The following is an 11,590-nucleotide window of genomic DNA, read 5'->3' on the forward strand; positions in this document are numbered from 1 at the left end:
CATTTAGAGATGTAAAATTTTCCCCAAGAACTGCTTTGGCTGTATCCCAGGAGTTTTTGTATATTGTCTCATTATCACTGTTCTATTTGATGAAATTATTGATTTTTTCTTGATTTGTTGTTTGAACCACTCATTCTTTAGGATTAAACCATTTAATTTCCAGTTAATTTTTAGTTTGTCTTTCCATGACACTTTATTACATGTAATTTTTAATTGCATCATGATCTGAAAAAAAGATTCATTTAATATTTTCCCCTTCTCCATTTGATTGTGAGATTTTTCTGTTCCGATACATGGTCAATTTTTGTATAGGTATCATGTTCCACTGAGAAAATGGTATATTCCTTTCTGTCTCCATTCAGTTTTTGCCAAAGGTCATTCATATCTAGCTTTTCTCAAATCCTATTCAGCTCCTTAACTTGTTTCTTGTTTATTTTGTGATTAGATTTATCTAGATCTGAGAGAGGGAGGTTTAGGTCCCCCACTAGTATAGTTTTGCTGTCTATTTCTTCCTGTAACTCGCTTAACTTTTCCTCTATGAATTTGGGTGCTATACCATGTGGTTCATATATGTTTAGTATTGATATTACATCGTTGTCTGTGGTACCTTTGAGCAAAATGTAGTTTCCTTCTTTATCTCTTTTAATTAGATTTATTTTTACTTTTGCTTTGACTGGAATCAGAATACCTATTCAGGATTGCTTTTCTTTTTCCACTCCAGATGAAGCATAATATATTCAGCTCCAACCTGTTAACTTTACTCTGTGTGTGTGTCTCTGCTTCAAAGGTGTTTCTTGTACACAACATATTTTAGCATTCTCGTTTTTAATCCACTCTGCTTGGAGACCATCTAATCCAAATCCCTCATTTTATAGTTGAAGAAACTGAAGCAGATCTTTGGAGATTAAGTGATTTGTTCAAGGTCACATATGTAATAAAAGTCAGAGGAAAGAGTTGAACCCAGGCCCCCAGACTCTAGAGTTAGTGGTCTTTAAATTTTATTACTATGAGTTTGAATCTCAGCCTTGTCTCATACTATCTGCATGACTTTAGAGAAGTCGTTTTAATTTCCTGGGCCTCAGTTTACACCTTACAAATTGAGGATATTGGATTAAATGATAGTTATGATTCCTTCAAGTTCTAAATCTGATGTTGCTACAAGAAATACCATATATAATACAGGCAAGGTCTGGCTAGAACACAGGCCCATAGGAAGGAGAGGGGGAGAGAGAGAGCGACAGAGACAGAGACAGAGAGATAGAGACAGAGACAGAGACAGAGACAGAGACAGAGACAGAGAGAGAATTCAGATGGACCAATGGTAGTGTGACATATCCATGCCCCACCCTTTGCCCAGCCTCAGATATTAGAACTAAAGAAGATCTCTCCAGTAGGTTAAGTGTAATCTCTTTATCAAAAATTTATGGAAAAATGTGGACAAGAATTTCAGAGCAAGAGAACATGGCAAAGACCTGTGATTTGCACATGAAAACAAGGAACCAACATAGATTCAAAGAGATCTGGTTACAATGAAAATCAAGGGCTGCATTGATTAATGGAACTTGAGCCTAAATGTCAGGAAGAGCAAGAAGTCTGGAGGCAAATTATTACAGAAGAGGAGGGGTCAGAAAAGGGCTATAAACAGCCTGGGGAAGTTATAAAGGGACATGATATAAGGCCCTCCATAACTCGGCTCCAAACTCCCTTTCCCATCTTATTTTCCATTGTTTCCCTTCACATACTCAATATTACAGCCAAACTAGTCTGCTTACTGTTCTCTGAATTCAATTCAGCATTCTCTCTGTCATCCATGCATTCTCACAAAGCTCTCCTCCATTTCTTGAACGGTGGTACAGAGGAAAGAGTATTCACTTTGGAATCAGGGGAGCTGGTTTCAAAACCTCTCCCTGGTATTTACTACATGTGTAACTTTTGGCAAGTCATGTAATCTCCCTGAGTCTTAATTTCCTCATCTGTAAATTGAATGGGATTGGACTAGAATTCTGAAATTTCTAAGCTTATTTGGCCTACTGACCCTTTAAAAATTGCTTAGTGCCCCCCTGGAAATCTACTTTGACAGTTTTTTTGCATTATTTCAAAAAATATATATATATTTTTAAAAAATAGTGCATCTTAAATTTAATAATGTTTTTAAATACATAGCATTTTTAGTGTGTTCACATCCAGGATCCACCTGCCTCAGCTGCTAACTTCTTTGCTATGCCACAGAGCAAGTCAGGGTGTAACTGTACTTGTCAGGTTCTAGACCAGAACAGGACCTGGAGAAGTTCTGTCAGATACTTAGGCCACTATAATTCAAGTCTAGCTAGAGAGATCAAAGCACTTCAGTTTTGTCCTTTAGTTGCCCCCAAGTCACACAGTCCTAGGAGCCATGAAAAAATGATAGAACAGTTCATGTGTCATCCTTATCTATCCCTACAAAAATGGGTAGCAGTCCTCCTCAGGATCCTCAGTCCGTATTCACAGAGGGCCCTTCTACAATGCAGCAGTAGTGAGCAGCTCCCTCTGAATTTTGGGGGAGTTGTGGGTGGGTCTGCAGGTGAAGAAACTCTAATGGCGCCTCCTTCTGTTCTGTGGTCAGATCAGCTTTATAGCGTTGAGCCAGGGTCAGCAGGCTCTGGTGCCAAAGAACAGGCAGCTTTCGCTGCTCAGTCCAGAAGGCCAGGAAGTGGAAGACCAAGGCATCTAGTACCCAGAGGGACAATGCATTCTTCTTGTCTAGAAGCAGCTGTAGGAAGATGCTATTGGTTCCACTGTATTCCATCTCAGCAATTTTCAGCATGGCTGCATTTGAGTGCAGCACAGGGATGGAGCTCTTGGTGATGATGCTGCCCACAATGATGGCCTCTCAAAGGATACAGGTACCAGATTCACATAAAGGTATCAGTATCCCTTTGAACTAGGCCCCAGTCTTGAACAATGCTTTCTTGAGTGTCATGCAGAGGTGAAAGTTAAGGCTTTTGTATTTAGCAATGTCATCCCGCACAGAAGGGAGGAGCACCAAGTTGTAGAGGGGCTGGGCCATCCAATCCTTGAGAGTGGATGAGAATATCCTGGTGGCCTGGTACATGGCAGCTGCATGCAGTCCAACTCTCTGGCTCTGGGATATAGAAGATCTGCTCCCAATTGGAAAGAATGGGAATGATTTTAAAGGCCTTGAGAAGTTTGCCACTCTGTTACTTGGATAACACCTCTTTGACACCTTTGTAGACTTCAAGATCCCAGGGGTCCAGCTGGGGCATAAGGTAGCCTTACCCCTCAGACATAATAGTTTCTGCCTCTGTCTGCTTTTCTGTCAATATCTCCATGATGATGTTTGCCAGTGTACACATGAATGGGCGGGGGGGTTCTTGTTCATGAACGTCTCAATGGCACACTCAGCTTCAGGATTGACAGCTACCTCTGAGTCATACCCTGATCTCACCATTTCTGCTGCCTTCTCCAAGGCTGGCCACTCCTCATCCTCTTCCTCTCCATCTTATTAACCAGCCTGGGCTCCTGGTCCCAGCCACATATTGAACTTTCTCAGCATTGTCTTATCACCCAGGCCATGTTCAGCCTCTAGCTCCTCCTGCTGCTCTTGTGCCTGATGCAGGATCCTCCAGGTCAGCCAGGGCCCCATGGACTCTACTTCTTCCTCCATCCTGTGGCCTCTGCCCCTCCATTTCTCCTGGCCTCTGGGCTATATGGAGTCCCCTGGCAGGATCTGGCCTGCCAGAGAGGCATGCTTTACCTGCCTTCCAACCTTACAGGGATGGCTTGATCTTGGGAGTGGTCTCTATTACCCCTTCCTCTAAAACAGACTTGGGGAACTCAAATTTAATAGTTTATTGTAAATTTGTGGATTTTTCCTTGCATTGAAATTTTGATGATGCAATATTGTGTCATGTAACCATATAATATCATATTGTAAGCAAGTCATTACAGGCACATATTCTGGTCATTGCAAACTGGACTTCCCAACAATGGGTGACTGGCTCTACTGCCAACCCTTGCTCATTAAGACCTGTTGGCCAACTTGACCACTGATCACTTATAACTTGCATTTTGTGTGTTTATTTGGAAAATAATGTAATCACTATGGCTTTAACTCTGTTACACAACAGATGAAACATGTATGAATAGTTTTTCAAAATGTTCTTCTCTTGTCTTCTTTACTTATGCTTTCACGGCCCCCTTATTTTTATTCAACACATCCCAATTGCACCCAAGGCTACTATGGCTCCCCTGCCCCACCTCCACATCATTCCAGACCCCTCCAGGGGGAGGTATCCCTCACTTTGGGAACCTATGGACTTGATGGTCTGTGGTGTTTTTTCCTCATCTCAGCCTTTCAGAATTCTTATCTCCCCTCCTTTGACTTTATATACCCAATACTAACAGTTTTTCACACAATAACCACTTAACAAAAGGGGGATATTTTTGTTGAATGTCTTCAGGGAGATGGAATTGCATGTGATACTTATTACACCATAGCTTGCTGATAAATTGTAAACTCCTAGGTGGCTGGTCCCTTTCATGTCCAGCTCCCAGTACAATGACTTTAATGCAGTATTGCTTAATTAATTTTTTTTGAATTGAAATTTCTATTTTACACACTGCTTTTAGTTGTAATTTAGCTACCTACTGTATGCATCTTTCTCCTTCTCGCTCGACTCCACTAATCTCCCAAAACTTGAAAGATATTGTAGAGCTGGCTCTATCTGCATTTCTCCAAGTGGATATAAGAAGCTCGAGGAGGACCCAGAGTCCAACCTTGCAAATCTGCCACAGTAATACAATTTGCTTTCTAAATAAAAGCAGGAGTAAAAAGCTAACAATGAGAGGACTTGAAATAAAGGGGCAAAGAAGGTACACTTTGATTTAATTATGATTTGTCTCAATTGGCATAGGATTTCCCCCCAAAGAGCATCTAATTGTTTATGAAATTAACTTGGTATTCATGCTCTTTAACCTCATCTGGCAAGCTAGAGCATGCATTTATTATTCTCTTGAATGGAAATGTATGATCCAACATCTGTTCTGCATTTGTTTTCCTTTAATTTCGTTTACTCTCCCCCACTCCCAACTCTATCATCTGTGCTTTGCTAAACAGTAATATGAGTGAATGTTAATACCACTTAGCATTTTACATTCGGACCTCCAGGTTTTGTGCTATAGAGAAATCATACATTCAACTGCATTCAATAAAGGGGTGCAAGAAATTGAATACCTCCACTGATGTTCATTCATTTTAGAGTCTAATCAGCCTAGACCTAGAAATAATTGTTAAGACACATGAATTATACATTCACCTCCATGAGGGAAAATTGGAACCAAATAAATACATATGTACATCAACTGTGTATGTTGAAAAATATCTGTAAAAGCATAAAGATATATATGTATATATATATGCAATTGATAGTCACATGTGTATTTCTGTATGCATGTATGTATATATGTATCATTTGATTAGATGACAACTCATATTTGAGGATATTATACAATATGCTCAATTCACATATGTATTAATATATGTAAACATTGTGCTGATATGTATATATGTACGTGTATGTTGTATGTACATTTATGTATGTATTGTGTGTATATATATGTGTAAACTTTATACTTTAATTGAGAAATGATAACAGTAACTCCCAATTATATCACTTAACCTGTCTGGGTGTCCTCTTCCCCACTCCAATCCCTTGGCCATCTGGTCATTTAAAGCCATAAGAAATTGTCAGAACTAAGACTATGGATGGGTGAAATCCGCTTGAGCCAGCATACCTTAACACTCAGCAAACAAGCATTTATCCAGAGCCTAATATATGTCAGGCCAGTGTTAAGCACTGGGGATACCAGAAAGATAAAAGACAATCAAATCAGTTCCTGCTCTTGAGGAAGTTTACAGTATGGGAGGGGAATGCAAAAAAACAAAAACAAGATTTATAAGGATAAATTGAAAATAATCAACAAACGAAAGGCACTAGCATTAATAAGGATGGAGGGAGTTTCTTACAGAAGGCAGGATTTTGTCTGAGACTTGAAAGAAGTCAGGGAAGTTAGGAAGTTAGGATGTCTGGGAAGTTGGGCCCTCATCCCTTCTCACCTGAACAAGTAAGCAATTGCCTACTTGTTTGATGTGCCTGCCTGTAGTCTCTTCCCATTCCAATCTATCCGCCATTCAGCTTTCAAATTAATGTCACTTTCCCTTATCCCCACTCAATAAGCTCCAGTGGCTCCCTATTACAGCCAGGATTAAGTCTAAAATCCTCTGTCATTCAAAGACACCCAAAGAGATAAAAGAAAAAGGAAAAGGACCTATAGGTACAAAAATACTGTAGGAGCTTATTTTGTGATTGCAAAGAACTGAAATTTAGGGGATATCCATCAATTGAGGAATGGCCAGACAAGTTGGTATATGTGATTTGTGATGGAATACTACTATGCTGTAAGAAATGATGAGCAGGATGGTTTCAGAAAAACCTGGGAAAACGTAGATGAACTGATGCAAAGTGAAGTGAGCAGAACCAGGAGAACATTGTGTACAATAATGATGATCAACTGTGAAAGACTTAGCTATTGTAATCAATACAATGATTTAAGCCAGTCCTAAAGGACTCATAATGAAAAATACTACACACTTCAAGAGAGAGAACTGATGAATTCTGAGTTCAAAATGAAGTATATTTTTTTTCATTTTTAAATTTTTTCTTGCTTTTTTGTAACATGGCTAAAATGGAAATATGTTCTGTATGATTTCACATACATAACTGATATCATTTTGGACTGGAGGGAGGGAGCTCCAAATTAAAAATAAAAAAGATATTTAAATAATTAAATGAGAGAAAAAGAAAGAAAACCCCATCTTCTAAATCCTGGCATTTTTACTGGCTATCCCCCATGCATGGGATGTTCTCCTTTTGCATTTTTCTGCCTCCTGACTTTTCTGGCATTCTTCAGGTACCAACTAAAATCCCACCTATAGCAAGCCTTCCTGGGTCTTTCTTAACTCTAGGGCCTTACCTCTGTTGATTATTTTTCTGTATCTTATATATAGCTTGTTTGTACATACTTATTTGCATATTGTCTCCCTTATTAGTTTGTGAGCTCTTTGAGAGCAAGGATTGTCTTTTTTTTTCTTTATATAATTAGTACTTGGAACAGTATGGCAAATAAAAGTTACTTTAAGTCTGTATTTACTGATGTGAGGAATGATAGAGGCCAGTATCACTGGATCATATTGTGGGGAATAATGTGTAAGAAAACTGGAAAGGCAGAAAGGGGCCAGGTTGTGGAAGACTTTAAAAGTAAAACAGAAGATTATATATTTGAGCCTGTATGCAATAGGAGTCACTGGAATTTATTGAATAGTGGTTTGATATAGTCAAACTTACATTTTAGGAAGATCAATTTTACAGCCCAGTGGAGGATGAACTAGAGATGCAAGAAACTTGATGCAGGTGAATCTACCCAGGGGTCTATCGCAACAATCCAGGTGGGAGCTTTTAAGGGCATATACCAGTGTGGTGGCATATCATAGGAGAAAAAGGAGAATATTTGAGATATTTCAAAGACAAAATCAATAGAACTTGCAACAGACTGGATATGGATGGGGGGAGAGAGAGAGAGAGAGAGAGAGAGAGAGAGAGAGAGAGAGAGAGAGAGAGAGAGAAAGAGAGAGAGAGAGGCTGGGGGGGGGGGAGAAGAGTAGACAATGATACCTACCTTTCAAGCCTGGATGTTTGGGATGATGCTTATTCCTGTGGCAGTAGTAATAGGATTCTTGGAAGGGATGTGTGTGCGTGTGTGTGTTTGAGAAAGATAATGTAGTTTGGACATACTGAGTTTAAGATGTCTATGAGTTTAAGATGTCAGTTTGAGATGTATAATGGGAAGTTTGAGATCTGAGTTTGAAGTTTAGGAGAGATGTTAAGGATGGACAAGTAAATGTGAGAATCATATTCATAAAGAAGATAGTTGAAACCATGGGAGCTGAAGAGATCACCAAGTGAAATAGTATAGAGAGACAAGAGAAGAAGGCCCAGGACAGACCCTTGGGGGACACCCATTTTAGTGGGTATGACATGGATGAGCAACTGGCAAAAGAAACTGAGAAGGAATAGTCACCCATGAAAGAGTAGTATTGGGAAAATCTAAAGAGAAGAGAATATCAAGGTATAACAACGATTTGGCTAGCAGCAGCGGTTGAGGTGTAAGACCCAATAGGACCAGCAATAAGATCTGATGGCACAGTTTCTTTGATCTGCTTTACTAAGGAAAGTAACTCTAAGGGATTATCAATATCACTTTAATTACACATACAAGTATCATTCACTTAGTTCAGGAGGAAAAGCCAGCAAACTGAACTTCAGACCAAATACAAACAAATTACAAACATACATTATAAACAGATGAAATACAAACCAACATTTGGATCAGCAAAGCCTGGGGCAGTTACAATGGCTTGCCCAGAGTCCCACACTACTCTTCCAGTGAGTGAGAGCCCCCAAACCAAACATCTGGGTTTCTTCAGAGCCGAGGGGCTCCTTAACGGCTACCCAGAGCCTCCACACTGACACTCTTCCAGTGAGTGAGAGCCCCTAAAGGAAAAACGCCAAACTCCAGGTTTATATATCTTGTTCAGGGTCAAAGGGCATCACAATGTGCAACTCAAACCCACATGGCCTAAAAGCTTCTGGCATCAGAAACATGTGACTCAAACCCATGTAAACTAGGCTTTCCCTTGAGTCAAGCAAGTCATCAAAGACTCCTGATCCAATCCAAGAAATGAAGGCCAGGTTCTTCAAGGGCACTTGATTAAATAAGTGCTAAAAGAGAAAACAGTAAAAGAATGTCCTACCTTAATTACTGATACACAAGGAGAACAGATGATCAACAGTGTCAGAAACTGTAGAGACATCAAGAAGGATAAGGACTGAAAAAAGGGCATTAGATTCTGTGATTGAGAGATCATTGATTTCTTCAGAGAGAGCAGTTTCGGATGAAACTCCTGGACAGACAGGTTTCCAAATGGAGATTGGGGGAGAGGAGATGTCTATAGAATCTAAACACCTCTTTATATTTGTTGTAGATTCTTGGTGTTAGAGATAAGTGAATATGCTTTTGTTAAATGTTACATGACTTATGAGCACCTCATTTCATACCCAAATCAAACCTGAATTCTACAGGCTACTGGCATCAGACCCATTTGTAACATTGCTTCTTATTTTCTACATCTGCAAAACAAGGAATTTTGGCTTGATCACGAATTCCTGACCTGGTATACTCATAGGGGAAATTTATCAAAGGAATTCGGGGCAATGTTTCATAAATTGCATATTTTGTTGTTGAAACTGAATCTATTTTTCTTAAATATGCATGGTAAATGCTATGATTTATTTTCTTTCATGTTGAATGGAAGATATAGGAAAGTTTCTGGAAAGCCAAGAGACAATAAAAAGTTGGGAACCATTGGGCTAGAATCATAGATTCTCAAAGTGTTCGATACCACCCCCTGGGGAGGGCACTGGACCATCCAGGGTGGGCGGTAGTAACCTTGGATACAATTGGAAGGCCTTGAATAAAAATAAGGGTCAACCTAGATTAACCCCAGGGGTGCATTGAGTAATTTTTTTTAAAAAGGGTGCCATAGGCCAAATAAGTTTAGGAACCTCTGGGCTAGATGATTCTTTCAGTCTTTTTCAAATTTGGTTCCTTTGTTCCTCTGTGTTCCATATATTAAGTATTTGATATACACTTATTTGTTTGGACTGAGTAAAGTTTAGATACAACATAGATTAAGGCCACTGTGTCATCTTGTGCTATAACTGTTTATGACTCTCCACATATCCTCTACAGTAGCCTCCATCCAATCTACCAATCAAAAAAAGTTATTAAATATTTAATATGTGTCAGATACTGTGCTTATTAGGTGCTGAGAATATAAAGAGAAATCAAGTATTTCCTATCCTTAAGGAACTCACATTCTAACTGAGGAGACAATATGCACATGTATAACTATATACAAGAAACATACAATGTAAATACGAAGTAGCTTTGGAAAAGAAAATACTAGCATCTGGAAGCACACAGAAAGGCCTCTTGCAGGTGTTTGAGCTCAATTTTGAAGGAAACCAGAGAGTCTGAGAGTCAGTGTAAGGAAGGTAGAGAAACAGTTTCTAAACTAAAGTGAAGATAAATATGACAGAAAGAAAAAAGAAAACGTAAAATATCTTTTCATTTGGTGAAGATTTATCTTATCTGGCATTTGACCTTTCCCAGAACATCTAATTGTTTGCAGAGAAGCTCTCTGTACACCAGGCATCTCCTCCTCAGACACCGGGAAGGCCAGATCAAAGCTGCCTTGTCCCAGTGACCAGTTCAACCTTGTAAGTGGACAGATTAATTGCACAGTGCCACAGAGAGAACTACAGGGTTGCAGTTTTAAAAATATCAATTTAAGCCACATATGTAGTGTGGGAAGGGGCATGGTAAGGAAGTGTGCATATCCCAGAAGAAAAAGCCTGGACAACTGAGCGAAACAGAAATATTGAGTTAGACTCAATTTATCAATACTCACAACCTAGCAATGTGGTGCAGTGAGAGACAGTCTCAGAATAAGGAAGACTTGCATTTAAGTCCTGCAACTGATCCTGGGCAAATCACTTAATCATTTAGTGCTCTAGGTAACACTCAGATTTTAAACTGCAGAAAAGGTGCTAACCTATATTAGTAGAAGGAGTGTCTTCACTGGGAAGTTCTCTACGTTGATGAAATTGTGGGTCCATCTCCTATTTTATCCACATCTATCATAGACAAATAAGGTACAGCATCCAGAGCTTAGGCCCCGATTCTGGGCTTTTCGGCTTCTTTGTAACCAGACACTGAAGCAACAGGTCTATTTCCCATTCAACTCAATGAAATTAATATTTATGCTAAAATTGGGCAGAGCTTTATGATAGACATAGAGTGGGGAGGGGCTGAGGAGAAGAGGAGATGGAGATATAAAGCTTAGATACCACATAATCCTTCCCCTGGTGGAATTTACTGTCTGCTATGACTTCAGATGCAAACAAAGAGAACTAAAATGCACACAATTTGCAGACCCCCTCCACGGAGTCTTTTCTTGAATGGATCCAGCTCTTTTTAGGGATTACAAATGATAACATCATTTAGGGATCACCGCCAAATTCTAGGACTTGAAAATGACAATAAACAACATTAATTTAACACTTTAAAGTTTCCAGAAGCTTTATATGCAAGAACTTAAAACAATGTAGTTCCTCAGTCAGCTTGATGAGCCTTTTTTTTTGCAGACTTTGATTACATTTTCCTATGGAGATTGTAGGCATATCCATTGACATAATTTCACATACCTCATTAAGGACAAGAGATATAATCTCATTGGTGATGAAATGATTGGCTTGGGTTGATATAGGTCAACTGGGAAAATATTTATCCTGGATTGTTTTAGGATGGAACCATCTGTGCTCTGTTTATTTAAAAAAATAGTTATCATTTTGGCCCTTGTTAGCAAATCCTGAGAGCTAAACTAGAAAGTAATAAAATGGGCCTAAATTAT

General features: G+C 39.2%; 1 pseudogene; it reads right to left on the reverse strand.

The window, feature by feature from the left end:
- Window positions 1-2,496: 2,496 nt before the first annotated feature.
- LOC118834439 lies at window positions 2,497-6,190 on the reverse strand (annotated as a pseudogene).
- Window positions 6,191-11,590: the final 5,400 nt, after the last annotated feature.

The sequence above is a fragment of the Trichosurus vulpecula genome, chromosome 1 (genome assembly GCF_011100635.1).
Source record: "Trichosurus vulpecula isolate mTriVul1 chromosome 1, mTriVul1.pri, whole genome shotgun sequence".
In the NCBI taxonomy this organism is placed as follows: domain Eukaryota; kingdom Metazoa; phylum Chordata; class Mammalia; order Diprotodontia; family Phalangeridae; genus Trichosurus; species Trichosurus vulpecula.